This window comes from Erithacus rubecula, assembly GCF_903797595.1.
Source record: "Erithacus rubecula genome assembly, chromosome: 13".
Lineage (NCBI taxonomy): Eukaryota > Metazoa > Chordata > Aves > Passeriformes > Muscicapidae > Erithacus > Erithacus rubecula.
The window spans coordinates 17,541,464-17,568,712 of NC_136665.1; positions in this window are offsets into that span (position 1 = coordinate 17,541,464).

The window sequence follows — 27,249 nt, forward strand, 5'->3', positions numbered from 1 at the left end:
CTGGAGCACCCCCTGCTCTGCACCACAGGTGTCTGATGTAGGGGCTAAATTGGGGGATAATAATCCTTAATTCCTTGAAATAACAACAGATGGGGTTTAAGAGCTCAGCTCTCTAAAGAGGAGCCTAAGGGATGATTTGGCCAGTCTCATCCTAAGACTTTGTGGACCCATTTGGTTTTTGAAGGGGCTTAGATCATGGACTTGGTATTTCCAGCAGCATCATTACTCTGCTGTGTGGGATTTGGCATCTTCACTGCAGCCCGTGAGTCCATCAATGGAAATCTGAGTTTTGGATGTGAGAAGAAGGGGATTGAGTTTGTCTGGGCACCCCTACAATCAATCCTTGTGCTACTTTTAACTTCTAGAGAGTTCTCTGTGCATAATCTTTCCCCTGAATTGCCCAGCATAATCTGGAAAGAGAAGAAGTTGTGCCCAACCCATTATTTTTTAAGGCTGGATGTTGAGCTTGCTGTCTGAAATCCTCACTAGAGCTACAGGGTTTTTATTCTGGATGGTACCTTGCATATGTTTTTCAGTCACCAACTGGAATAATTCCAGGGAAGCTGCTCTGTTCTGTTGCCTAATTAATAATTCATTCTTTTAAAGAATAAATAGTAATAAATAACCAATGCATGCTTAACTGATAAGCTAGAGTAACTTCAAAAGCACCAGTTTAGGCCATGAGCTGCATAAACCAGTGCTGTGCTACCCTGAAAACCTAGAACAAAACTTGGGATGTGTGAGTTTGCATTGTGCTTCTAAAGTACTTGGATGGTTTAATGTGTTGGATTTAATAATTTTTTCTTTCTTCTTTTAGAGAGAAAGGATGAAAAATACAATTTAGTGAGCTAAGTGAAGTAGTGGAGGTGAAGTTATTCCTTTTCCAAAGGGGATTTCTAGCTAAGATGGAATCTGCAGCCCAAGGTAAAGTCAAACCAGCACCACCTTATCCCCAACCAGCTGCCAGTGCTCTGGAAAGCAGCTTGGTGCCCATTCATCCCTTCTGGTGAGGAATGCAGGGTAAAATATGGTGTAAAACTGGGATTTGGGAGAGGATCTTTGTCTGCTGCTGTCACTGTCCCTGTGCAAGGCTGAGCAATGCTTCCCATAGTGTGAGCTGAGCTTTCTGCATGAACTTCTGCCACTGTCACTTCTGCTGGTTCTGGGAACAGCTGCTGACACTGGCCTTTGTAATAATTTTACTGGGGGAGAAGAAAAAGTTGTTTTTGCAAAGATTTCAAATAATTGTGGAGAAATAGGTTATTTTTTTATTCTTTAAAAGCAGTTACTCCTCACTAACACAGACTGTTGGCATGGGGAGAGGAAATGAGGAGGATGGGAGCTTCTCCAACAGAACAAGCTTGCTGTGCAAAAATCTTTAGGTTTGTTTGCCACTGGAAAATATATTCATACGTTTTTCCATATTTCCAATTTCTATATTCAAAGATTTCCTCAGTTTCCAGAAGAGTCTTTGGCAGACGTTATGAGCAGGACCTCTCTATCTCTGCAGCTCCTGCTCTGTGTGCATTCCCAAATCTCCTTTTCCAGAGGTTTGCTCCAAAATTCCCAGAGCACAGGGGATCTCCCACTCTCTCTGTCTTTTACATGATACAAGGAGTGGCAACCAACACCAGAAAACTGCAATAATTGTATTTTTTGACGCCTGCACACAGGTGAGCAGCACCAGGTACTGCTCCTCATGCAGTGGCATTAGAGATTCAAGGAGCTACCACAGGCTCAAACTGCACATCCTGCAGCACAAACCAGGAGTGCTGTGATGAAAGCTGAGGCTTTAATTTAATTTGCACGGGCTCCAGATGAATGGCCTGTGTGATCAAAATGGATGGTGCTGCAAATAGGTTCAGGGAGCTGGGTCTGGGGGCTCGGGGCAGGACCTCACCCTGACCTGAGCAGGGAGTGATGCTGGCAGCTTTTCCCTCTCTGCTGCTCTGCCAGGAGCTCTGAGAGGCTGCAGACAGCCCAGCTCTGCCAGATTGCTGCTCCAGGGCAGAGGCAGGGCCGAGGTGAGTGTGTCCTGCAGTTTGCAGGAATCTCCTGTCGAGCTGTACGTGCCTCTGCAGCCCCAGCACTGCTTCCACTGACAGTGCTGAAAGTCAATCTTAGCCCCAATTAGCAACCCAAACTCAATCATCTCACTGGTCTACCAAATGGACTGTGCTGACAGTCACAGAGGTCATTGATTCAGGAAACTAAAAACCCCATTTCTTTCCAGTGTGTCTGAAAGATTTACTGAGGGAGTTCAGGTTGGAGATGTTCAGGACTCAGGTGGTCAGTTCTACACAAGAATCATTAGAGAATGGATCCTTTAAAGTCATCACCAGCATTTTGTAAAATATTTTTCTTTGACAAATTACTTCTACAAGGGATGATCATCTCTATTTAAAAGATAATATGTTGTCTTATAGCTCTGAAATTGATCTCAGAAAGGCCAAAGATTCCATTTTTCAGTCATCTGGTTCCTGGGAACCATCTGGCTGCATTAAAGGTGAGAATTAACTTACTTAGCTAGTAAGTTAATTGATCCTAATGGGTCCCTTCCAACTTGAGATATTCTATATTAAGCAAGAATGATTTGGGAGCCTTGCCAGTGAATGACTTGGAGGAGATCTTGCATTTTAATTCTCAAAAATGGTGTTTAAACTCTTTATTTGTTTCCCCAATATCTCCCAGGCTGGATATCAAGCTATGTTAGTTAAACCTTTATCACTTCTGCAAAAATTAAGTCTTTCAAAGGGACAGCTTTAAAGATTTAAAGGTCTCTGCCTTTCAAGGGTGCTTTTAACAGATGTATCTTTGCTGAAATGTTCCTTAGCACAATTGCAGAGCAGTTAATTTACCACCCTTTGGAACTGACTTCTGAACTGGATAATGGAAATTACCCCAAGTTCTGTGTGTGTTCCCAGCTGCTTAAAGATGGTGATTGCAACAGCAGGGAAACAAATAGCTCTGTGCTCCCTGAAAATGAGATTTATCTTGTACCACTCGTGTGCTCCTGAGGAATGCTGGAAATTGCTTTCAGTTATCAAATCCAGCTCCTGATTTTGTGAGCAACTGTTACAAGGGAAACTCGGTGGAATAACCTGGAAGGATGTTGGGGAGGTCATGTAACTCATCCATCAGCCCCAAGGCAGGATCAGCTGTGTATTAATCCTGACAGATATTTATTCAATGTGTTCTGAAAGATCTCCAATGGTAGAGAGATGCTCAGCTAATCTATTCTGGCTCCTCATCCCTGCTGCTAGAAAGGTTTTCTTGACATTTACCCTGGATGTTTCTTCTTGTAATTAGTCAGGAAAACTGAGTGACTTGTCTTATCTGTCCTAGGTATGGAAAATGATATTCTGCTTTGTGTGCATGGAGGCTTTGAGGTCCCCCATGAGCTGTCTCTTCTTCAGGGCACACAGACCATAATGTTTTTAATCTCCCATCATGTCATATTTGCAGATCTCTGATTAGTCTCATTGCACTCCTGGTGCTCTTTGCAGTCAGGCTGTGTCTCTCCTCATCTAGAATCTTTCTCAAGTGTCTAAAACAGCCTCCATCACCAGCTTTTGATTCACTAGCAGTGTTTGGAATATGTTTGCTATCAACATTAAAGTAAACTAGTACTATTATTTAAATATTATTTCCTCTAACTGGATCAATCTTCCATAGTAGCAGTAGCCCTGGTAAAATTGAACATAGTACTAAATATTAGTTTGGAAGGAAATGTGCATTTTCTGGTGATCTTGGAGCTCTAAAGCAGGATTTAGCAATGGCAAAGCTCAGTATTTTTGCCTGATGATTTGGATACAAACAAAATTCTGTCCTGCCCTTTCCAAAATTGGTGTTTCCCTCTTTTCTTTACCTGTTTGCTCAGCTCCAAATATCCAGGGTCTCACCACTTTTGTGTGTGTCTCTATTCCTTGTATCTCATTCTAGATCTTTCTTGTTGTGTAAGTTTCTCCTTCTCATTTGCACACGTTCCATGATGTGACAACTCACTTAATAGCAGGTGACACTTGTTGCTGATTCTGTCACATGAAACTTCTTCAGAGCCTTTTTTCCTCCTGCAATTAAATCCTGCATCTTAGTTGCTGCCTTTTGTTTCCTTTGAACTCATCAGGGGAGGAATATAATCAGATATTTGAAATTACAATCTTGGCTAAGAGGCAACATGAAGGCGATGAGGGCTTCACATCTTTGTTTAGCATTCCAAAGCTGGGAAGGAGACAGGCCAAATCATCTGCACTCATTTCTGAGCAGCAATTTAGGATTCTGGGGAGTTGGATCCTGCCCTGAGCAGCTTTGAGGAAATGTGATTCAGTTGATCAAGGTGGAGGAATAAAGCTGGAGAGAGCTGAGGGGTATCTCTGTTCCTCATCCTGCTGCAGGTCAGGGCTGTACAGAGCTAGAGGGGGCAGGGACAACGCACAGGTAAAAATTTGGGATCAAAGGAGTCAGTTTGATGCCTTTAAACCAGCCCAGAAGTCTCCACAGAACCTCTGGCTCTCCCCATGAGCCTCACCCCATCCCCACACGGGCACAGCAAGCTCCAGACCCTCGGCAAGAAAGTGGAAAAAATTGTGATGTGCCAAAGGGAAATCAAGAAATAGGAAACTCTCACCAATGCCTTGAACTTCTGAATTAGCAGCAAATTTGCTGGCTAATAAAAAAGTCCAGCTGGTGTTCAGAAACAAGTTGCTTTCCCAACTTCAAAGCCTCCACCAGGCTGTCCAGGGAGGATAATTCCTTCTATGAACAGTTCATTTAACTCCTGAGTGCTGAACTAAGTTAGCTCCTGATACAGGTTTCTTCTTTTTTTTTTTTTTTTATGTCTTTCAAAGAAGAGTTGAGCAGTTTGGGCTTAAGGTGAGAGAACAACTCTTTTGAGAGATTTTTATGGAAATTGCTTCTCTAACAGAGTCAAGGAGAAACCTTTCTGCACCACAATTGTAGGAGAAAAGAAACCATCTGAGTTATAGCTGAAGGAAATTTGCTTTATTTTGGAAGCCATGGTGATTTCCTTAGGAACTTTGGTCTTCAGGATGTGTGCCAGGGGCTTTTAGGAGAGGTTTTAGCTCTGAGCACTGTTTGGATCTCCCTTGTCAGAGTCCTTCTGTCCTGGGCTGTGGTGAGGGGGGAGTGGGGTTTAAGAGGATTTATTAAATTGTTGGTCAGTTAGGATGCTACAGAGCAGGCAAGGAGGGGATAGTTTATAGAGATGTTTTATAGTTTATTTGGGCTCAGTCTGGTGTGTATTCCCCTTTTTGAAGGGGCTGCAGTCGGTAAAATTTTGGTTAATTTTTGTAACAGTGAATTTTCCAAAATAGTGTCACCCTTATGTGAGCTGGCTTTGTGCACTGGCTCCCCTGACATTCTGCACACTGAATTCAGAAGGGCTTTTTCATGCTGAAGTGGAGCTACAATAATTTCTGAGCTCTGTGCCTTGTTTCAATTATTTACCTCTGCAAAAGAGATTTTTATAAATCCTCCCTTCTCTTTCATATTATTAACTTTCTTGTCAAACTTTTATTTAAACCACAGAGACAAAGACAGATCTTTTCTTTATAGCTCTGCAAAGTCAGATTTACTTCCCTGACCTGTTTCAGCGTGATTGAAAGCTAATCTGTCTCCTTTTTATTGGCTTTTGGTAAAGCATGTATTTCTTTGTTTCCCTTTCTCATTCTGTATTGTCTTGTGAAAATATGTAACTTCACTTCAGGCTGTAAAAAATTATCCTCCTACGGGAAAGGAAAAAAAAAATGACAACCCTTAATCCAATCCAAGAGAAGCTTTATGTCTTTAATTAGCTTGTTGGATTGCATTCATGGATGATTCAAGTCAAATGAACTCTGAGCAATAATAAAGGTCCTGTGGCCACCTCTGACCCCGTGCTAAAGCCAGAAAGCTTTTTTGGCTCAGCATCAGTGACAACTACTTGAGTTTCTCTTTTTTTTTTTTTTTTTGGGAGTTAATTTTGCCATAAAAGCCTGTGGAGTGCTCTCTCTGCAGTTAACTTGCTTGGCCAAGGGCATGATATGGTTTGTGGGCTGCTAACCCCAAAGACTGATATTTTAAATTCTGCTGCTCTCCCCTTTATAATTAGTCCACTTTATAATCAGTCCTTTCTGTGCTTTAATCCTGCAGTGTGTGTTTCTAACCTCTCTGCATGAGTTATTTACTTTTTTTTTTTTTTATGCACTTGAGGATATAAAATTACTTCTGTGTTATGCTAGAGTTTTAAAGCTTATATTACACTTTATAGAGGCTGTTCATGTTTTGCCTTGCCCAGGTGGATTAAATTGTGATCAGACACAGCATTGTGTCAGGCTGAGAAGATTCTGCCCCATTTATTTGTAATTCTTTTTGTTTTAAAAGAGCTGAATAGGGTAATACCCAGGGATATTGATCCTGGGACTTATTTTGGTAGAAGGTGCTGACTCACAGCAGCAACCCAAAATTGATCAGTTTTCCTCCTGTCCAGTGTGAAGCATCTCTGTGTGTCTCCAACACACTCCTGACCCTCTACAGCAGGGCCAGCACTTCAAAGTCATCTTGCCACACTTTAAATCTTGCTATTTGCAAGGTGTCTGCAGAATTGGGAACACCAACAAAATCTGCACACTTCCTACCTGCAGTACTTGCAATTTATCAAAGCATTTTACTTCTTTTTCTATTCAGTGGCTTCCTCTGTCAGTGTGTAAATAAGTGCTATATGAGTGCAAATAATACTATTTGTGTGGAAATAAGTGCTGTGTTTAAGTGTAAATAAGTGCTATGGCTGCTTTTCATTTGTTTTTGGGGAGGAAATAGTGTTTTACTGGCATTGAAGGGCAGGTTCAGGTGCCTGAGAGCAGAGTAAATATCATATAGATAGACTGGGATAGTAAATAGATAAATAGATATATTAGTGTAGCTACTGTTCACTGCTGCTCTGTTGCTGAATGTGTGAAAGCATGTTACACCAAACAAAACTGTAAACAAAGTAGAATAAATGCTGGAAAATTAACAGCTGTTCAACCTGCCAGTTACTGATAGAAAAATCTTGGAAAGAACTGTGTTGTGAACATGACTGACAAGTTCTGTGGTTGGTGGTTTTGGGCTGAGAGTGTGGATACAGCTTTTCCCTGATGCTCCTGTTCATTCTTCAGGCATATTTTGTTCTGGGGTATTTAATAATGCATCCTGACATTCATTAAATATGTGCCCTTTTCATATGGACTTTTAAAAAAAAGAGTTGTCAAATGCAAGTTAATACTGTTTATTTAGTGCTTTCACCTTATTTATGAACAAATGATTTATGTTTTTATGTTCATTATGGTGCTGCTTACCTGTAGATATGTACTTCAGGCCCCAGTTCAAACATCTTACCAAGAAAAAATCTCTAGAACCAACCAAAGAACCCCAAAGCCCCTGTTGAAAGCAGACATAAAAAACATCTAAGCACTACTGGAATCTCCTCCCTGAAATCAAATGGCTGGATAATATAACCTGGAGGAGCTGAGAAATGGTTCTGAGCCCAGGTGAACATTCCTGAATGAAAACTTGGGTTTGGGAAGCAGCTTTGACAAAGTTCAGCATCCGAGGTTAATTCATGAACATTGAGACAATTGTAGGGAAGTGGAAGCTTCAGCTTTGTGGAATAGAAGGCTCAGGAAATAAAGAGAGGGGAACTGCTCAGAATTGGACAGAGGAATATAAGTATTTAAAACTGAAAAAGAATGTGTATGGGTTAAAATGCTTCAAAGAGAATTCAGTATTTTACTGGCTAACAAACCCAACAGAGAATTTTTTTATTTTTTTATTTTTTACTGTGAAACGTGACCAGGAATTAGTCACCTTTGTACAGAAACTTTTTTCTAAGTTGCACAAAAACCTTACTACTGTGCTGCACTGCATCAGCACATATGTTTTGGTAATTAAAAAGAATTCTTTCTGTGATGATCTCCCATCTGCTGCTACCTCTGATAAATGTAATGCTGCTTTTGAACACTGAAACACAGGGATGCTTTGTTCTGGACAAGGAGATCTTGCATCTCACAGGCTGCCCCTCTTGTGGATGGCTCCTGATGAAATATATAAACAATAAGAGGCTTGGTGAAGTTAAACAAGAAAAAGGAATCATGGTTTATTTATATTAAAAAAAAAAATCAAACCCATATAAACAAGCCAACCCTTTTCCGCTGGCCTGTGTAATGATGTCTCTCCTGTATGAATTTGTTCTAAAACAAATTTTTGGCAGCCTCACAAGAGGATGATAAAGTTTATACTGAGTGAGGAGACCTGGCTTCTCCATTTGCCTTTAAATCACTGCAGAGGCTTCACCTACAACTACAAAACTGATGAGGAAAATCTTCTGTGCTGCTCTCTGGGTGTCTGGTCCAGCTCCTGGTGCTGGGCTGAGAGAAAGGAGGGAGGAACTGGCAAATCCCTGGTTGGAGGGTGAACCCAGTGCAGGCCAAAATGATAATAAATGATAAAAAATGATAATCAAACCCCCTCAAAAATCAGAAGCTATTTTGAATATATAACTAAAAAATTGTTTTGGTTTTTTCCTCATTCTTCTTAAAATTGTTAGATTTGATTCCCATAGTTAATCCCAACATGCAGAAGCCCCATTGCCTTCTTCATTTATTTTTACAGAATCTGGAATAAATCCATAGGATGCATGTACAAGTTCAGTCTCAGTCTGGCTTTGGATCATTAAGTAGCTTCTGCTTTGGGTTTTGTTTTGGCTGAAGTCATGAAATGAAAAATCTGAAGTATTTTGCTGGTGGCAGAGGAGCTGCTCCAGTATTCCTCTCACTGGGATTGGAGTGTTCTGAGGAGATTGGTGCTTCCAATCTGGGCAATGCTTCAGCCAGGAGCATTTTAGACATGTCCTAAAATGTCTCTGATGATCTATGAGGCCAGAAAAAAAAACCCCACTGATATTTTTCATTTCTGAAAGCTGAGCCTTTCATTCCTACACGAGTGGTGGTGGATGGAAAATGATGTGCTCAGGACACAGGTGGATCAAGGAGATGATTTTGCTGTGTCTCTGTTTCCTTGTTTCTCCATTGTCATGCACTTTTGCAGTCATTTAATACCTTGCAGGCTGATTGTGAAGTGATTGCAAAATAGAACAAGCAGGTGGTTTTGATGGTCTGAGCTCATTCTGAACTCTCTTTGTGCAGCAGCAAATGAACACAAAGCAGAGCTGAATCAGGGCCACAAACAGATTTTATTAGAAGAGTTTATTTTTAATGTGTGTCAGATGAGAAGTAATATTTTTGTATTTTCATATTTTTCATATTTTCACTGAAAATCCCTGTAAGGAACAGCTCAGTGACTAATTCAGGAAGGTTCAAGATATTTGAAACATCCCTGTTATTATCCTGTGACATCTCTTCTCCTCAAAATGACCCCAAAAATATATCTGGAGGGTCTATGCTGGCACTGACCTATGAGTAAGAGCAAAAATGAATGAAATGTAATGAAAGTGACAAAAAACATCAGAAAATAAATTTTACTCTCAAATATTCCACTTGATGTGCCTGGAAGAGGTGAAGTAGGACCTTGAGAAAAAGTTTGGCTCATCAGCACAAACACTTGGTTCTTCTCTTGCTGTTGTTGGAAAATGTAGCTGGGCAAGGCCTGAAAAGTTCCTAAAACATCCAGTGGTCCTTGTTTGGTTTTGTTTTGGAAGTAATTATGGCTATTTGACAGCACTAAGCAGAGAATAAAAAGATTCCCTTTAATCTTTCAACTGTTATTAACTGGAAATCATCAAGTTAAGGGAATTCCCATGAACAAGAGTTGTCCTGCCTGTGTCAATATCCCAGACATGCTGCAGTCCATAACCATTAGATTGGAGATGGGTGCAGCAGGACTAGATACCCCTGGGTGCAGAAAATTCCTTTATCTTAAAATCAGGAAACAGAAAATGTTCATTTGGGAACTACAGGTAAGGTAAAAATATTGAACACTTGTGGCAAAGCATTTCCAATGGAGCTGAGCACCAGGAAAACTCTAAAATGCCTTCCTGTCCTGAAAATTGTGATTAGCTTAGGGCAAGCATGGAGCTTAAAGGGAATTCCTCTGAATGAAGCTGTAATCCTTGGCAGCCATCAATAAAATCAGGAATTTCATGTGCTTTAAAGAGTGACTTTGAAAAGAAATCCTCTTAATAAGCTTATCTTGGCATGGGGTGCAGTGGGCAGGGGAGACAAAGGCTGTACCCAGGCAGTGTGGGAATAATGCACATTATTGCCTGCAGAAGGTTTAGGGTGGGGAGTTTCTGCTGATGCATCTCCCAGGTGCAGCTTCATGTGCTGCCACAGTTCTCAGAGGCCAGGCTGTTTGAAAAGATGACAAAAACCCAAAGAAATGGTGTTTTCACCCAGCTGAGACTGTGTCAGCAGTGTCTGAGCTGGAGTTGGGGTTTTGTCCAGCTCAGTGATCCCTGTTTGGGTCAGTGCAATAAACACACCTGGGACAGACAGGTCTCTATTCCCTACCCACAGAATGTTTCTGTTCCTTCAGTTCCTAAATAAATTCAAGATCTGGTGGCAATTACCTAGTCTTAGCATGGGAAAATGCCCCAAATGGTTTCTGGATGCTCAGAAGCACTGCTGGAGATGAGCTAAAAAAAAAAAAAAAAAAAAAAAAAAAAAAAAAAAAAAGTTACAAATAGGACTTTAAATAAAACAAAAACTGGAAATCCTATTAGGAAAAAAAGGTGATTCTGGGAAACTCCATGGATCATCCACCATGGCTGCTTCAGCCTGGCATGGGCTGGTGTGACTGCCCAGACATGAGGACATTGGGAGAGCTGGGAAGGGACAATTATTTTAATTGAAAGGGCTTAGAAATACCTCTTGACTCAGGGGGTACCATTAGTATTACCTCTCACCACCCAAACATGTCTGGTTTCACAGATTTCACTGTTCCCTTTTTTTCCCAGCCACTAATATAAGTAAAGTGAAATCTATTTTAGACAGGCAGCCAGGAGAACTGGATGCTAATGCTAAAATGTTCTGTTACAAGTTGCTTTTCAACTGCTGCAGCACCTGCAAGAGGCTTTTAAAGGAGAGAAAAAGGAGAAAACCCCTCTGATAATTTTACTGCAAAAGTGGATACTTCATCTCTATAGAGAATAAAAGTGTCATTGATCTCGATGATAAATTGTATCTTGGTGCCTGAAAATATAGACCTTGTTTTTTTTCATTATAAGAATGACCTTGCCTCTATTGTAAATCAAAAGTAACCAGGGATTTGTGGCTCTTACAAGATCTGCAGGGGGGAAAAGAATGACTCTGAAGCTGCAGAGCATTTTGGAGCTGAAGGAAGGTGAGGGCAGAGCTCCCAGTTCCATCAGGCTTGCAGCAGGATGGATTTCACTCCCTGCTGGATGGATGCTGAGCCTTCCAGAGCCTGGGATGAAAGCAGCAGCATGGGGAGTTTGGTCTCTGGCCAGGAGAGGGGAGAAGTGCTGATTCTCCCTTAATCAGAAGAATTTCTAGAAACTTTTTCCAGCTGAGGTTCTGGTGCCAGCTGTGCTCTGCTAAGAGACTCTCTGTTTATTCATAAATTCTGCAGTGCTGCTGAGAGTTGGGTAATTTAAAGCTTTTCTCACACTGCTCTTCTTAGAGTCTGAGTTAAAGACTGAACAGTAACACCTATTTTTGTTTTACAACAAAAACATCGTTTTAAATATTAAATGGTTTTAAATTGTAGCAAATTTCAGAGCACAACTTCCTTTGCAGGAGTCCAGAACTGATACAGGAGAGGGCCATGGAGACAACCTTAAAAACTGGAACCCCAATTGCAAAATCAGCCTATTGTGGCTCAAATGAAATTACCTATTTTACTTATTGCTTTCTAATTTATTTCTGATATCAACCAAAAATGTTTTGCCTGTCCTAGAGATTGATAATAGTTAGAGCTGGGATTAGGGTCCAGATCAATCAGACCTTCTGACTGGGGCATGGTTAGGCCTGGCTTGAAGACAGCTGTCCAAGTACAGGGAGGAGTAAAAATCTTGGAAAGAGATTGTATAATTGAAAAAAATCCTCTGGTCTTAGCAAACACTGGCCTGAGAGTAAAATCTTCAACAGAGTCAACCAGAATGTCACCCACACTAAACTGTGCTAATTTCCAAGTGGTGGAGCTGGATAAGATCAGACCTGGGGCTTTGTTAGAGCTTGGCCTTGGCATTAAACGTGGCTGTGGGGAGTTTGGGAAATGCAGATGTGTGGTTTTTGTCAGGGGTACCAGAAAAATGTCTGTTGTGCGAGTCTCATGGTTATGGAGAGAGTAGTGGAGGTCAAAAAGGCTGAATTCTTCCTTTATTCCCTTCTCAGCTTGTGGACCATCTTTGATACCAGCAGATAATCCATTTTCTTGCTTTAATGCTCCTGGTATAAAATCCTACAGACCTCACTCCTCCAGCCCTGTGCTGATCGAGGCAGGATCTCAAAACTGGAGATGGTGTTCAGGTAATTAATCCCCCATCATTATGCACAGGCACGAGGGGGCAAATTGAGGTTGCAGAGTCTCAGTTGTGACATTTCCAGCTTGGAAGGGGTTGACTGTGCATCTCCATCAGGGCAGAGATTGCTGCTACTCCCTCCACTTACCTCAGGCAGAGGAAAAGTTGGATTTCTTTAATCACACTGAGGTGGAAGTGTTTTATAGGGAAGTTGTGTGGTAACTTTGCAATGTGATATTCATAGAAAATGTCCCTTTTCTGTTTATTTTGGGAGTTCAGTTCCAGACAGCTGGAACTGTCCCATGGGGGGACACATGCAGTTAGTTTACAAATCCTGCCCTTCAAACAGCACCAGCTATTTTGGTTCAATTATTCAAAATGTGCTTCCTGCTTGTGCCAGTCCTGTTTCCCTGGAAGTTATTTTCATGTTTCAGTGTTCTTCACAGCTACCAAAAATACTTCTGTGTAGTTTGAGTCAGAGAGGAGTGAAGATGCAGTGAACCTTGATTTATGTAACTCTCAATCAGGAACTGACAAAATGCTTCAGTTAAAGGGCAAAAATACATCCCCAGCTACCCTGGAAAGCACAGAGAGCTCTGCAAGCAATTGAAGTGGTGATACTGTGCCCACTGTTATTGCTATAATATTGATTCAGAGCCTCACAAAGGAAATGGGGTGATGGTGGCAGGGGGGACAGTGAGGGGACAGGGACAGGGCATCCCCCTGCTCCAGGCACATCCTGTATTTGCCCATGGCCACAGACCTGGAGTGCAAGATGTCTGAAGAGAAAAAACTCTGCTTGGTATTTAATAGCTGGTTTTATTTCTTTTTCAATTTGTTGCTGAGCTGGAAGGTTGGGCTGTACCAAAAATCTTGGTGAAGACCTAAAGGCAGGAATGTCTCCTTGTTTTATGGAGCCTGAGAGCTGCAGGGTGGGAGAAGTGCTGTTAAAGGAGCTCCAATCAATAACTCTATTTACAAAGAAGGCTAAATCACTGTTCTGTGAGAGTGGTATCATGTATCATCATAAAAAGAATAACAGTCCAACAAGAAGTTCCTTTCTAACCAGTTAAAGCTGAATTCTGGGAAACTGGACGTGTTCATCCCTAGATTCCACTAGACAGGCTGGATTTTTCCTGCAGGAGCTGCTCTGTTACTGAGCTGGGTGATGTTAACAAGAAATTCAGACATAGGTCACAAACTCTGGTGTTGAATGAGGAGACAATCAGCCAGTTCTCCTCTGATCTTCTCATATTTCAAGGATCCTTTGTCTCCTCAGGAATGATCCAGGTTCTTTCACCAGTTAACCCCGAGCAGAGAGATTTCCCTGCTCCCAGTCAGGATGCAGCACTGGGGAGATTGAGTGAATATTTTTGGGTTTTTGAGATGCATGAATGGATGGAAAATGCAAAACTCTTTGAAGTTTCTCTCTGAACCTGTTCTGACAGAGCATCCAGACACAGAGGGGTGTTTACCTGACATCCTTGTGCCTGGCTGGGGACAGGACTTGTGTTTAGGGCTTGAGCACTGAAGAAATGTCAGGGACCAACACAGACAAAACACTTTCCGAAAATAATTCCAACAGTTCAGTCCTAGTTTGCATTTATGATGACATTGTGTCAAAATCTTTGAAAATTTATTAATTCATGGCAAACAAATGAATATTTTACAAACGTTACTAGTTTAACACTTTTGGTTTTTAGAGGAGGATTTGTTGTTGCTTAGCAGTGATGTTTCATCTGGCTTGTTCCTGAAATGTTGGTGGTTTAAACCATTTCTTTGAAAAATGCAGCAAACAAACTCAGAGTTTATCTTCTTACTGGGAAAGATGCCCCAGTGGGTGTTGGAAAATTTATCTGTATAAACTAATCAGGTAGGCATTGTAAATTTGGTTGATGATTATGGCAGCTTCATCATCCTATAATTTTATTTTTTTTTTATCTGAGGGATTATGTGCTTGAGTAGCTGTCTGAAATACCTGTCACACAGAGCAGCCACTGCACCTGTGACAGTTTGTTGTTCAGAGCCTTTGAGGAATATCAGGATGGATTTTTAGAAGCCAATTGAATAGCCAGCCCCCAGAGTCCAGTAAAATAACTTTATTAGGCAGTCTAAGTAGTGCCATGGAGTTTGTTTTGTGTCTCTTATTAAATCAGCTCAGTTAGCTCTTTCTTTTGAATCCCTGTAGCTATTAGGTCCTCCTTCCAGAGCAGAACCAATCTTGGATTAGCAGGACTGTACAAATGAAGTTTCAAAGGTCAGTTGGCTGAACCAAGGGATGATCAGGCTCCTTTGGGTAAGGGCTGGCTTGTTCTCCTGGAGGGATGCAGGGAAGGAATTCCTGTTCCAGGAATTGGAATTATTGGTCCCTTACACAGTGACCATCAACTGCTGCCTGCACGAGTTGGTGTGAGCTGAGGGAGCCAGTCAGAGGTTTCTGAAATTATCCAGGCAATCATCATCAGGAGTCTCCAGAAGAGGGACACGTCCTTTGGAGCTCCCAAGACTAAATTTCCATCATGTAACAGTGTCCTGGTTTGAAGGACAGGTGTCTACCAATAAAGGCAGGAGCTTCTCTTTGAAATGGAGAATGCAACCCCTCTCCCTCCAAATTATTATTATTATAATTTTGAAATTAAGGGGCTCTCAGGCAAAGATATAGGAATTAGGAATAACAGATCTTTACGGGCAAAAATTAAAATAGCAATGCAGTATTACACAGAACAATCCCAACCCTGCCAGAGTCAGAATCCAAGCTGACACCCGTCAGTCAGTCAGGGTGGTGGCACAGTCCCATTCCATGGTGCTGCATCCTCCTGCAGGGGCAGATGTGGCTCAGCTGGAGCAGTGCTCCTGGAGAAGGTGCAGTTTCCTCTGAAGCTCCAGGGATGATGTGGAAGGGTCTGGTTTTCCTCTGGAATCCAGTGGAAAGAAGGTCCCTTGATGTCCAAAATCTCAGATTTTATCTGGGTAGGAAAGGCTTGGCTCCTCCCCTGGCTGGAGCATCTCCCAGTGGGATGATGGAATTTTATCAGTCATGCACTGGGACTCACTGGCCATGAACAGGAGATATCTCCTGGAGGGAGGATGGGCTGTGGGAAGATAAAGATGATTGCCCAGCTGGTTTAAAGATGGCCCATTAGCAGAGAATGTGTGTCAGGAGATCAGGGACACTGCCACACCCAGTTTTAAACAATGGCCCATTAACAGGAGATACCCCCACAGGGATAAGAGTCACTGCCACACCCAGTTTGTAACAATGGCCCATTAACAGGAGATATCTCCCACAGGGATAAGAGTCCCTGCCACACCCAGTTTGTAACAATGGCCCATTAACAGGTGGTATCTCCTGGAGGGAGGATGGGCTGTGGAAAGATAAAGATGATTGCCCCAGCTGGTTTAAAGATGGCCCATTAGCAGAGGATATGTGCCAGGAGATCAGGGTCACTGCCCCACCTGGTTCAACAGATGGGGACAGAATTCACATTTCTGGCCACATCCTGTATTGCAACCCAAGCCAAGCAGCCTGGGGTTTCTCTGGTGGGTGGCTCCTCGCCTCCAGGACACCTCCTGAGGACTCCTGGAAGTGACTTGTAACCCAGATTTTTGACACCTCAGCAGAGAATTTTGGTTGTTGGGCCTGCCTGTGTTTTTTTTTAGCCTGGTGTGAGCTTGGTTTGAGGTCAGTGATGAGAAATGAGGGAAGGGAGCAGCTGGAGGATCCCAGCACAGATCAGTCAGGCTCAGCTCCCTCCAGCCCCTCTCCTGCATTGCAGGTGGTTCCACATGGATGGGTTGTGAAAGGGTTTTGAATATTCAGAACTTCCCTTTAATGAGGCAGTAATATTATGAAGCTTGGGCTAGTTATTCCTTCCATTTTTCAGAGTAACTTTAAAATCCATGGTTTTGGGGAAAGTATTATAGAGCGAATTGAATTTCCTTTATTGAATGAAATAATTTTTTCCCTTGAAAACTAAATGTAACAAGAATTTAATAATTCATGAATTGAGCTTCAACATCTTTTAAATAATAGATGGACTGTCATGCCAAGTTCAGCTGAAAACTTACAGAGCATACGTTTTTATGTTTTTATTTGACATTTCGAGGAATTACAGAACTGCAAACATTTATTTTGTATTTTTGCTCATTGAAATATTTTATTCCTTTCAGGCTGATTTAAGAAATGAAAACAACACTTTAAAAAAAAGTAACTAGCTTCAGGTTCTGATGGGAAAAGAGACTAGAAGGGAAAGAAGCTCTAGGTGCACATTCATAAATGATTCACTGGACTTTTGGCTGACAGATAGAGAGCTTTCATAATAACTTTGTTTATTATTTTTCTTATCAGTGGAATCAAATGTTAAATAGCTCTACTGGAAAGTGCTGTAAGGTTGACTAACAATTACACCTCTGTCACCTCTGCTGTCTTTGTCCTTTTCAAAATAATCAGACTGGATTTATTTCATTGGTTATTTCTCCCCCTCCATGAAACAGAAATGATTTTTAGATGTGGTGAGCTGCAGGAGCAGTCTGTCTTTTTGTGGTATTTTTGGAGATGAGGAGGATGGGGGAGCCTTTTGCTTAAAGCAGTAGGGACCCCAAAGTTGCCCTTACTGCTGGCTTTGTGATTTTAGCTGTGAGGTGTCCCAGGAGGTGGCCCTGTCCCTCTGCCCTGTTCTGTGCTGTCCCCTCCTCAGGGTTTCAGGCAGCCCAGGTTAGGTTTTTGGGGCTGTAGCAATGTTTCTCAGGACATGGGCAGTGTGACCAGGCTGGGTGGGATGGGGTGCTCTGCTCCTGACCAGCTCTGAGTCCATGGCCAGCAGAACATGGAGCTCTCAGACAACACAAATTCCTACAGCTCTTCAACAAATAGCATTTTAAATTGTTAATGTTTAAGATTGCCTTGTTTTTCCCCATCCCAATCAGGCAGAACCTGACTCCTATTAACCAGCAATAAATCTACATCTGAGGGTGCTGCTGGAAATCTAGAGGTGCAATCCAAAAGAGAAACCCAGCCCAGATCACAGCACTTGTTAGTCCTTGGAGCACCCAACAGCACATCCCAAACCCACTGCTGCTTCTGGGATCACATCCCTGCTTGGTCATAGCAATTCCAGAGAGCAGCAACTGGCTCTGAGGTGATGGATTGCTCATCTGTCTTGGCAAGACCTTTCTGAAATCCAAGGAAAACTCCAGCAGATTTCATGAATAGGTAGCCTGGTCTCTGTTGATTTGGAAAGTTCTTCAAGTGCCAGAAGCAAAAAGAATATTTTCTTCTTTTATTCCCATCTTTCTTTCTGACTCCTCCTTATCCTGGGCAACGGAACTTGAGGCTGCAGTTGGTGAAAATGAAAGGTGTTATTTTCAAAGGTATTTTTCAGTGTGTCCTGTTGTGAGCAGGGCCCAGTTAGAGGGTTGAAGATTTTGAAATGAATGTTGCTGCTCTGCTCTGTTGCACCAACGAGGAAATCAGGCAATGGGAGTTTGTTTGAACAGATGCAGTTGCCCTTCTGTAGAGTTGTTTGTAAGAGACTTTGGATATCTCTAGTAACAATTTGGGTTGATTATTTCAGCATTACTGTTTTAATTGTACTCCTCTGTGTGCAGAACTGAAGAAGCAGAGAGGGGAGAAGTATTTAAGAACCTGATGCAGATGATTTAAGTGGTAGCACTGTGCCTCTGCCTTTGTCTCATACTATTTACAAACTACAAACTTCTCTTATTAGTCAAAGGGGAACAATCAATTTCACAGGAATCATTATCTTTCCACCAGATATTGCAAGTGTTGAAAGAGAACATTGGCACTTACAGGGTATTAACAGGCAAAAATAATTCACAACTTTGCTGTGATAAATGTTCCCACTTGTGAAATTACAGGGAATCTGCATTCAGTTCCAGCTTGTTCCACCCCAAGGAAATGCTTTGGTAATTTGGGTGGTTACTTACAATAACTCATCAAGCTGATAATGGTGTTTATTGCACCATATGTTATCACTTAAGAGTTGAACTGTAACTTTTACAATTCCATTGAAGGGGAGCTAGGTGAATATGAAAATCAGAAGAGCTTGGGGTTCCTTTCTTTTCTTTTAGAATCCTGAGCCTATTTCTTGGAGTCTCCAAAAAGGATTAGGAGAAATCCTATTAGCTGTTTTTTGCACCAAGCTGGGCTGATCTCACATAGCTCTTTTTGTAGAGAAAGAACAGAAAAGAGTGGGTTTTATTTTTTCTTTTTTATTTGGAGCTAATGAATGAGGCTTTTCTCCCCATTGCTCCTAGACTAAGAGAAGAGCCAGCTAATTTAATTTCCAGCTCCATCCCAGGTTGGGCTGTTATTCCCTGGAAAACCTCACAGTTAGAGGGAAGAAGGCACAGTTTGCCCTGGCTGGGTATTTTTAGAACAGATCCACCCAAACATTCAGGTTTTTATTGATAGGTTTGTAGCATGATTATGCCCAGGAGTATAATTTCCAGCAAAGATTCCTTGAATAAAAAACTATAAAAGTCCCTTATTAAAAGGTGGTCTCTGTCTCAAAATGCTTCTTGTGTAGTTTGAGATGCAAAACGTGTTATCTGGCACAAAACCATTTCATTCTCCTCTCTGATATAATTTAAAGCTGTGCCTCCGTGTTCACTTCCAATCGGGGTGTTTTTTTGGTAAAAAAAGTCTGTTAGAATTAAAAGTTTTTCCTCACTCAATCTTTCACCAAGCACCTTTTCACCCAGGATGTTTCCTTTTCTCTTTGGGAACATTGCAAGCAACTCAATCCCAAGGGGAAGGAAGTGCTAATATTCAGTGGGGGAAGAAAATAATTTGAGTGTGGCAGTACAATGGCAGGAACATTTTGATTAAAAATGCAAGAATATTCAATCATTCTATCTCACAGACCATATGTACATGAAAAGCCTGTCTTCATTCTGATCATTTGGGTGCTCCTTCTCAACAGGATGATTGATTGGCAAGATTCCTATTTCTACACCTTTCATCTATCTTCAGTACTTTCATAAATGTTGAATTAAGCAGTTTTTATGAAACTTATCATAAAATGGAGTGTTCATTGAAAGTGACTGTGACAAAGTGGGTTCCCTCACTCTTGAACTTCAACAGCAGTATTGCATAATGCATTTATTTCTGGCTGTTTAAAAGCACTGGGTGTAGTTTTATTTTTTTCCTTATGCATCTTTCACCCTGAGGAAATTATAGAGAGAGGAAGGCTGAAGGGCTTTTGAGAAGAGCAATAGTGCCTTGGAATGAAAATTTTGGTCTTTCTGCAGGCACTTGGAAAGTGAGGCTGTTGACATTGTGAAGTTGACTTCTTTCTTTTGTTCTTAACCATGTTTTGTTTTGGCCTGGGATTGCCTTTTTGTGGAGGTAATACCTCGAAGCTTTTGTCTGTTTTGGGTTATTTCATATCCTTGGAACTGGTGCAATCTTCTGATTCATGCAGGTTTTCTCTGATTAAAAGTAAATCATGTTATATTAACTCTTGCCTGCAGGTATCCCGCATCAACACTAAACAAAAGTTAATTTTTTTGTTACAGGCATCAGATTTTGGGCTTTAGGAAGGGAAGGTACTCTCTGAGGAGATTTGTAGCTGAACAGATCTGCTGACAGCTTATTGCAGCTGACAAATTTCCTCTTGGGCACCCTCATGAGCCCTCCCAAGTTAGAACTGGATAGGGATAAATTTCCCACTTCCCCTACAATGATGCAAATCCAGTCATGTTCAAATACTCCATGGTTTGGGGCATTTTTTTTCTTCCTCTGGAGGTGTTGGAGCCACATCACATCTGCTGGTGCTTCTGGTACTGTGATGTTCCATTAAGTATCTTCCAAATTGGGTTTATGGTTTTCCTGGGGTAAAAAAAAAAACAACAAAAAAAAATATAAATGCTTGATTAATGGGAACACATGGCATTTGCAGATGTGTCAGTGTCACTGTTTCCCCCAGTAACTGAATTAAATGGCTGGGAAAGGACAGTCAAGGTGGCTGTCACATGCCATTGCATGGAAGTTAGCACAACATCTGCTTTGCCTGCTGTTTCAGGAATTACTGGTGCATGGCAGAATTGGGAGCAGAATCTCGAGCACTTTTTTCTTGTTGGTGCAGACCATGCATGGGAAATGTGTGTGAGTTCTGCTGAGAGGAGCCTTTTGTAAGTTTATGGCAGCAGGTTGATATTTTTATCCAGTTCAGCACTAAAGTTGGAAGAAGCTCAGAAAAAGGGCTTTTCTTTGTGTGCTCTCTCTTTTCTCCTTCCACCACCTTCCTGAGCCCCTGATACTCCTCACATCTTACCCCTGGAAGTGCCCCCCTTCATGGCCTGATGAGGATTTTTATCCATACAGCAAATTAATTGTAGCTCTGATGACTGGCAGCCATTGATGTTTTGCTGTTGCAATTTGGTATTTTCCCCCAGAACCATTAGAGGAGGCTGTGATAGAAACTGCTGGTTAAAAGCTCTGTGATTCATGGCCTTCCTGGGGGCAGGAGGGAAAACGAGCTGCTGGTAGCAGAACCTCCAGTTAGAAACATTTATGGGGCTTCCCTTGGGGACTATGATGGGAGTGTAAAACTTTTACACTCTCAGATGCTTGTAAGCAATTCTCCATCTGGGACTTTAGATTGGAATAGCTTCATTATTCATTTGTACCCCACAACTCCTTGGGTAATAATCTGCATCATCTTCTGGCTGTGAGTGGACACAGTCTCACACGTGCTGCTGGGGGAAGCACAAATGAAATGCTGCTTGCTGGCCTTGGAAACCACAAACTGTATTTCTTGCACTAGCAGATGCTTCCTGCATCGTCTTGGGCAGTCTCTTGCTGATAAAATCATTTTAGATGCAATTAACTCCCTGCACGCATCAAAAAGGTTTAAGTGACTTGTTATGGAGATGATTTCTGTACCTGGCTCTGCACCTGTGGTTTGGGATGTGACTCCAGGAATGTGTCTGAGGTGAAGGGAAGGTTCAAAGCTCATTGTTCCTGCCCTGGAAGTGCAGTTCTGAAATTAAATGATGGTGTAGAAGCAGGGGCACAGTTCCCAGCTCCTTTCCCATGGTTGTGCATGAGCTGGTTTGTGAAGGCACCTGGTGTGTGCATTTCCAGCCTGCCCTGCCTTCAGGTGGGTTTAGCACCAGGAGAGGAGGTTCATGGAGAGCTTCAGGGCCAAATCACTGCACCACAGGGACAAACTCCCCTTCAAGTATGTTTTTATCATGTTGTGTTCCAAAGTTTGGACAGCAAAGGAATCAGCACTGAGAATTTTTGGCTCCAGGAGCACCAGAATCCTCCTGTTAGTGCCTGTATCTATTCACCAGCACTGGGGACAAGGTGTCACTGCCTGTTTGGCTGTTTGCTCATTACCCCAAATTGGATTAATAGGGCAAGGAGCAGAGACTGGAGACAGCAGCAGAATTCAGTGTGCCTTGGGCTTGGCAGCTCTGGTTGCCCCAAGGCTGCAGCCACGGGGGGCAGAGAGCTGGGTGTGGCTACAGGCTCCCCAAATTGCCAGCCAAGCTCCCCAAATTGCCAGCCAAGGTTCCCAAATTTCCAGTCAGGCCAAGGGCAGCTCCAACAGCCACATCCAGACTTGGTGGGATGAGCTGGTGGCCACAACAAACCAGTGACTGAGAACCCAGGGGCTGTGAGCAAAAGGAGTTTTAGCAGAATTAAACTGTGCTCAGTTTATCAGTGCCACATTTCTCCTTTTCTGAGGGCACTGCCAGTGACTGCGCCCAATGTCTGTCACAGAAACATCTCTGAATTATTCAGGTGGGACTGGATTTTGCAATCCCAGGATAGGAGTGTTTTCCCACACAAATCCAGCTGTTGTGTTTCTCGTGGAGCCTTTTTTTGGTTTATTAGAAGTTGTTGCTGATCACCAGTCCCAGGGTATAACCCAGGGGTTGCTGCAGCTTCTCCAAATCCCCAAACATGGCACATCTTGCTGCAGGCTCCCAAATTCTCTCCAATTTGGTGTTGGAATGAGATGATCTTTAAGGTCCCTTCCAAGCCAAACCATTCTGGGATTCTCTTTTCTGCACTGTTGAATTGCACTGGGCTGGAGAGGGTCCTTGACTGCACCCAAAAAAAGAAAAAAAATAAAGAAATTTTGGGTGTTGAATGATTGGTTCACTCCACAAATACTGACTTAATTGAAATTTTTACTTACCTCGTGGTTGAGGAGGCATCTCTCAACCTGTTAGCATAGGAACTGAAATTAATTTGTGAGTTTATCTTTTAATGAGTTTAGTGCAGCAACATCAAATAATTTTTCTCACAATTTAGCTCAACATTGATTCCTCATTTAGTTAAAAATTCCAAATCTTACAGGCTACACAAGAAATTAGGTTCTTAATGACTGTTTTATTCAATTATTACAGAGATACTCGTCCTATCACAGTTAATGTTCCATTGTGAAATTGGTTTGAGAGGGACTGTAAAATGTTACTTTTCTCCCCAATATCCTCATGAGTAATATCCTCACGTGACAATTTAATGAACTTTCCACCATAGTGAATCTCCTTTGTGTGATTGTTTCAGAATTTTAACAAAGCTATTATTAAAATTCAGTTTAAATTGCATTTTAAAAGCATTTTTTTCTCAAAAAAGATTTGTTTCTTACTAAGTTTTTAGCACTTTTTCCAAAAATTCATTAAAAAGAAAAATCCTTCAGTGCTGCTTATCTGAGGATAAAAACCTCCAAATTCTTTATTTCTCAAGTAGCACTAACAGAAACTTAATGGTTCTTCTCATCCTTTTTGTTGATAGATAAATCAATTGCTGTTAGAGAATTTTATAGAAAACTTCTAGGTAAATCTGACAGGAGATACAATGCAGGAAGAAAAATTTCCAAGGTGTGGGGGCTTTCTAGGATAATTTTTAGACATTGCTCTTCATGACTGAGGGCTGGTGTCAGTAGTTAAAGAGATAACATCTCTGGACTTCCCAATTTTCTGTATTTAATATTGGAAATCCAGGTAGTATTTGAAATATGGCAAATTTTGGGTAAAATAAGGAAGGGTGGGGTGTAAAAATGGAGCCTGGCAAGATCAGAGGAGGGCAGGGGGAAAGGTTCTTACATCTCAACCAGGACTAACCAATCTTGGCTGCCCAGGTCGAGCTCTCTGCTGTGGTTCAGTCTGATATGAATCAGGTTTATCCATTCTGGAACTTATTTCCATAAGGAAATATTGAAATATTTAACATTTTGTCACTTGGCTGAGGGGCCATTTGGCTTTTGTGTTTTAAAGGGAAGAAATGGTGGAATTTCTGTTTGGTTTTTGGTTTTTTTATTTCTGTTATATTTTTGTTTTGCCTTTTTGGTTGTTTCTTGCTTCTCCTGTTGAACATCCTGTGCAATCCACTGCACTCTGGAGCATCCTCTATTTCTATTTCTGTGTGCAGGAAACCTCCTGGACACCTGGAGATGTGTCCTGTGGGTTTGTAACCCATCTGGCAGCTTCAGCACAGCAATTAAAAATCCACAGGGCAGTTGATGGCAAATGAGGGTCAGATGGATGACTCAAAATGAAGCATCTTCCCACCTGAGCAAGACTCTGCAGCAAGCAGTGGTTTGCTGAAGCAGAAGTGTTTATTTGATCAAATATCTTATGGAATGTAATATTTAGATATATGTGCCATAAACTGCCCCAAAATCTGTTGTTTCAGAAGAATTGTTTCTGAGTTCTTACTGGTTATAAAGTGGAGTTTGAAAATTGGTTGGGTTTTGTTTATTCTCTAGCACGTTTTTCTGTCTTCTAAAATTTAGGAAGAATTATCCAGATTGGGTTGCTAAAGAAACTCAAGTGGCTGATGCATTGACTTGAGTGCTCTCCCAGGGTTGTTAAAAGCTCCCCCAATTGCAGGTAGCAGTGTTAGTTCATTGTGCTCTGCCCTCATGCAATGAGCCAGGCTTTTAAAACACAGAGCACATGGATTTATTGCATTTTTTTACTGGGGATTGCTCCCTTGGCCACCAAGGTGGCTTTGACTAGGCCTACCTGTGTGGGAGTGGAGATAACAAACCTTTTTAGAGCAGCTTACATGGCAATTAATAGTAAAGACTGCATGCAATTATCCCATCCTTATTTCAGAAAAAAAATAATACTCATTGTTGAAAAGCTTTTAGGAATAGAAAGGTAAAAAATGGCTTTTTTTCTGTACCATTTGCAGAATTTGGTTCATGGACAGCTTTCTTTTCCCTACCTGTTTTTATTTTGGATAGAAGTTGACTGATTCTGTCCATCTCTTCCTCTGTTATTTCTTTGTTATGCATCATGTGTATCCCTTTGAAGGGAAAGATAATGCAGGAGTTGCCTGGAAATACCCAGCAGAAATGCACATACATATTTGATTATGTATTTCTTCCCATCTCTACAGGGCAAACTGAAGGTAATAAATGTCAGATCTGCAAGGAAGCAGTGCTCTGTCTTAAGGAGAGGTGTTGCATTGCTTCTCTGGATGAGATGTGGCACAGGGGAAAGGTGGAAGGTGGTGGGAATGGAAGTGAAAAACATCTCCAGAGTAAACAATGAACATCTGACAGATGTGATCATCAGGAGAAAGTCGTGATTCTTTGAGTGACAATGATCCTTGGTGGGTTATGCTGATTTCCCAAATCTTAACATAGAAACAACACCTGCATTTTATGAATTCAGGACTTGGTCCATGGGCTCCTTGCAGTTTGCTTTGAGTGACCTGGCAGAGCTCTGGTGAAGTCTTTGTTCAGATTTGTGTGGTTTCTCTGCTTCTCTGAGTAAATCAGCTTAGTGGGAGTTTACTCTTTTCTACCCAGAGCTCTCAGGCTGGCAGAAGAGTTTAAATATGAGGCCTGAAATTAATCTGAGTGCTCTGCTCTGTATCCTGTGAAGAGTAATAAGATGCTTATAGATTTGCCAGCACAAAACATGGTACACAAGAACACAATAATCAATATGTGCTGTAGGAATACAAACTCTTTAATTTACTGCTTATTACATTGAATTGGATTACAGTCTGCTTTGTCTTTTCCTTTGCTTTAATGCAATAACCTTTAAACCCTGGTTTATTTGTTCAAAATAAGCCCAGATCTCCCTTTTTTCTATTTTTTTCCCTCTGTAACCTGCTTTATTTAACAGACACTTCCCATTTCTAGTCTCTTTGCTGGCATTTATCTGCTTGCAAATGGATTTATCATGGAGTAATCCCAGTTTTGAACAAAATGTGTTTTGCTATCTCCAAACCCCAGGCTCTGCTCTGTTTGCTGTGCTCCCAATTAAGTTGAGTGAGTCAATGAAAGCCTTTTTCAGAGCATCATCCAAGAAGGTTGTGGAGAAGAAAATCCTCATGTCTGCTCTGGAGCTGAAGCAGGTGCTGCACAAGGGCTCATTTGCACACAGGGCTTGGGAGAAGCAGAGAGGGTGGATATTTTTGGCAGTGGATTCCTTTCTTCTTCCTGCTTCTTTTCCAAGGTGCCATTCCTGTCTGGAATGCTGCAGTGAAAGATTTCTGAAAATAAGGGGGAAATTTAATAGTCAGCTGAAGCAGACCCAGGATCACCATGGTGCCACCACCACTGTGATTTTCGTGATTTTCACCAAAAATGGTGTTTACTTTCTGTGTTCCCATCCAGAAAGGGGAAAATGTCACTCATCTCTGCTGCCTGGCTTTTGATTTAGCATTCAGAGAGGCAACAAGCATTTAAGACTGAAAAGTGCAAGAGAAATTGCTTAGGCTTCATTTTTTTCACTGTTGTGGCTGGGGAGATGCCCAGTGACAGATTCTGCCCAGAGCACTGATGGCCCCAGTGCTGTGCACACCTGCAGGGAGCCCCCAGTGCCACCAGGAGAGGATGATTCTGGCATCTCCTCACAGCAGCCCCCTCTGCAGCCCACCAGCTCCAATCCAGCAGCACTGAAATGGTTCTGAAAAATCTCCCTGCTCTGCAGTGCAGGAGGAATCAGAGGAGGGGATGGCAGGCTGGAAGGATCTGGGTGATAAAGAAGAGGGGATGAGGTCACAGTGCTGGTCCAGGGCCTGGAGAATTACCTGATGAGGAGAGAAATGAATATTTTAGCACTCTTCATCACCATTATGGCAGCATGGAAAGGCAGAGAAAGAAGTGGGGAGCAGTAGATTGGGACACAAAATGTTGCTTTAGTGGTGCAGTGGGTTTGCTGTGCTGAACGTGCCTCGTGCCTCACCCAGAGAAGAGGAGCTGGCTCAGGATGAGCTCTGCAGATGGCTCAGTGCTGGCACTGAAACCTCCCACAGCCCGTGCACAGGTGCTGGGGTTTGTTTTTGTTACTGAGCCAGTGGCAGGCTCAGGGAAAATGGACCAGAGTCACTGCAGAGACTGAGCTTCTCTGGCTGCCTGGAATCCAACCCCACCATATGCTCAGGGTGAGTCCCCAGTCAGTCCCCAGCCCCACATCAGCTGGGATTGAAGGATGGAGCTGCCCCTGCCCTGCATCCCTTCACCCTCCTGCTTTGCTGAGCTCTGACAAGTCTCCCTGATTGTTTGTCTTGTCAGGCTCCTGTTGTGGCTTGTATCCCTTCCAGAAAACACTCTTCACAGCAGATGTTGGCTAATGCAGGAAGTGTTGGAGAAATACTGTGAAAAGTAAATTTCAGTGGTTTTATATATATATATATATATATATATATGTACACCAGGTGCAGTTATTCAAAGTGAGGATTAAGTAAAGAAGTTGCTAGAATTGGGAAAGTCTTCAAGTCTATTTAAAATTAACTGTGAATTTTCTCTAGGAAAAGGAAGGAATTGACACAG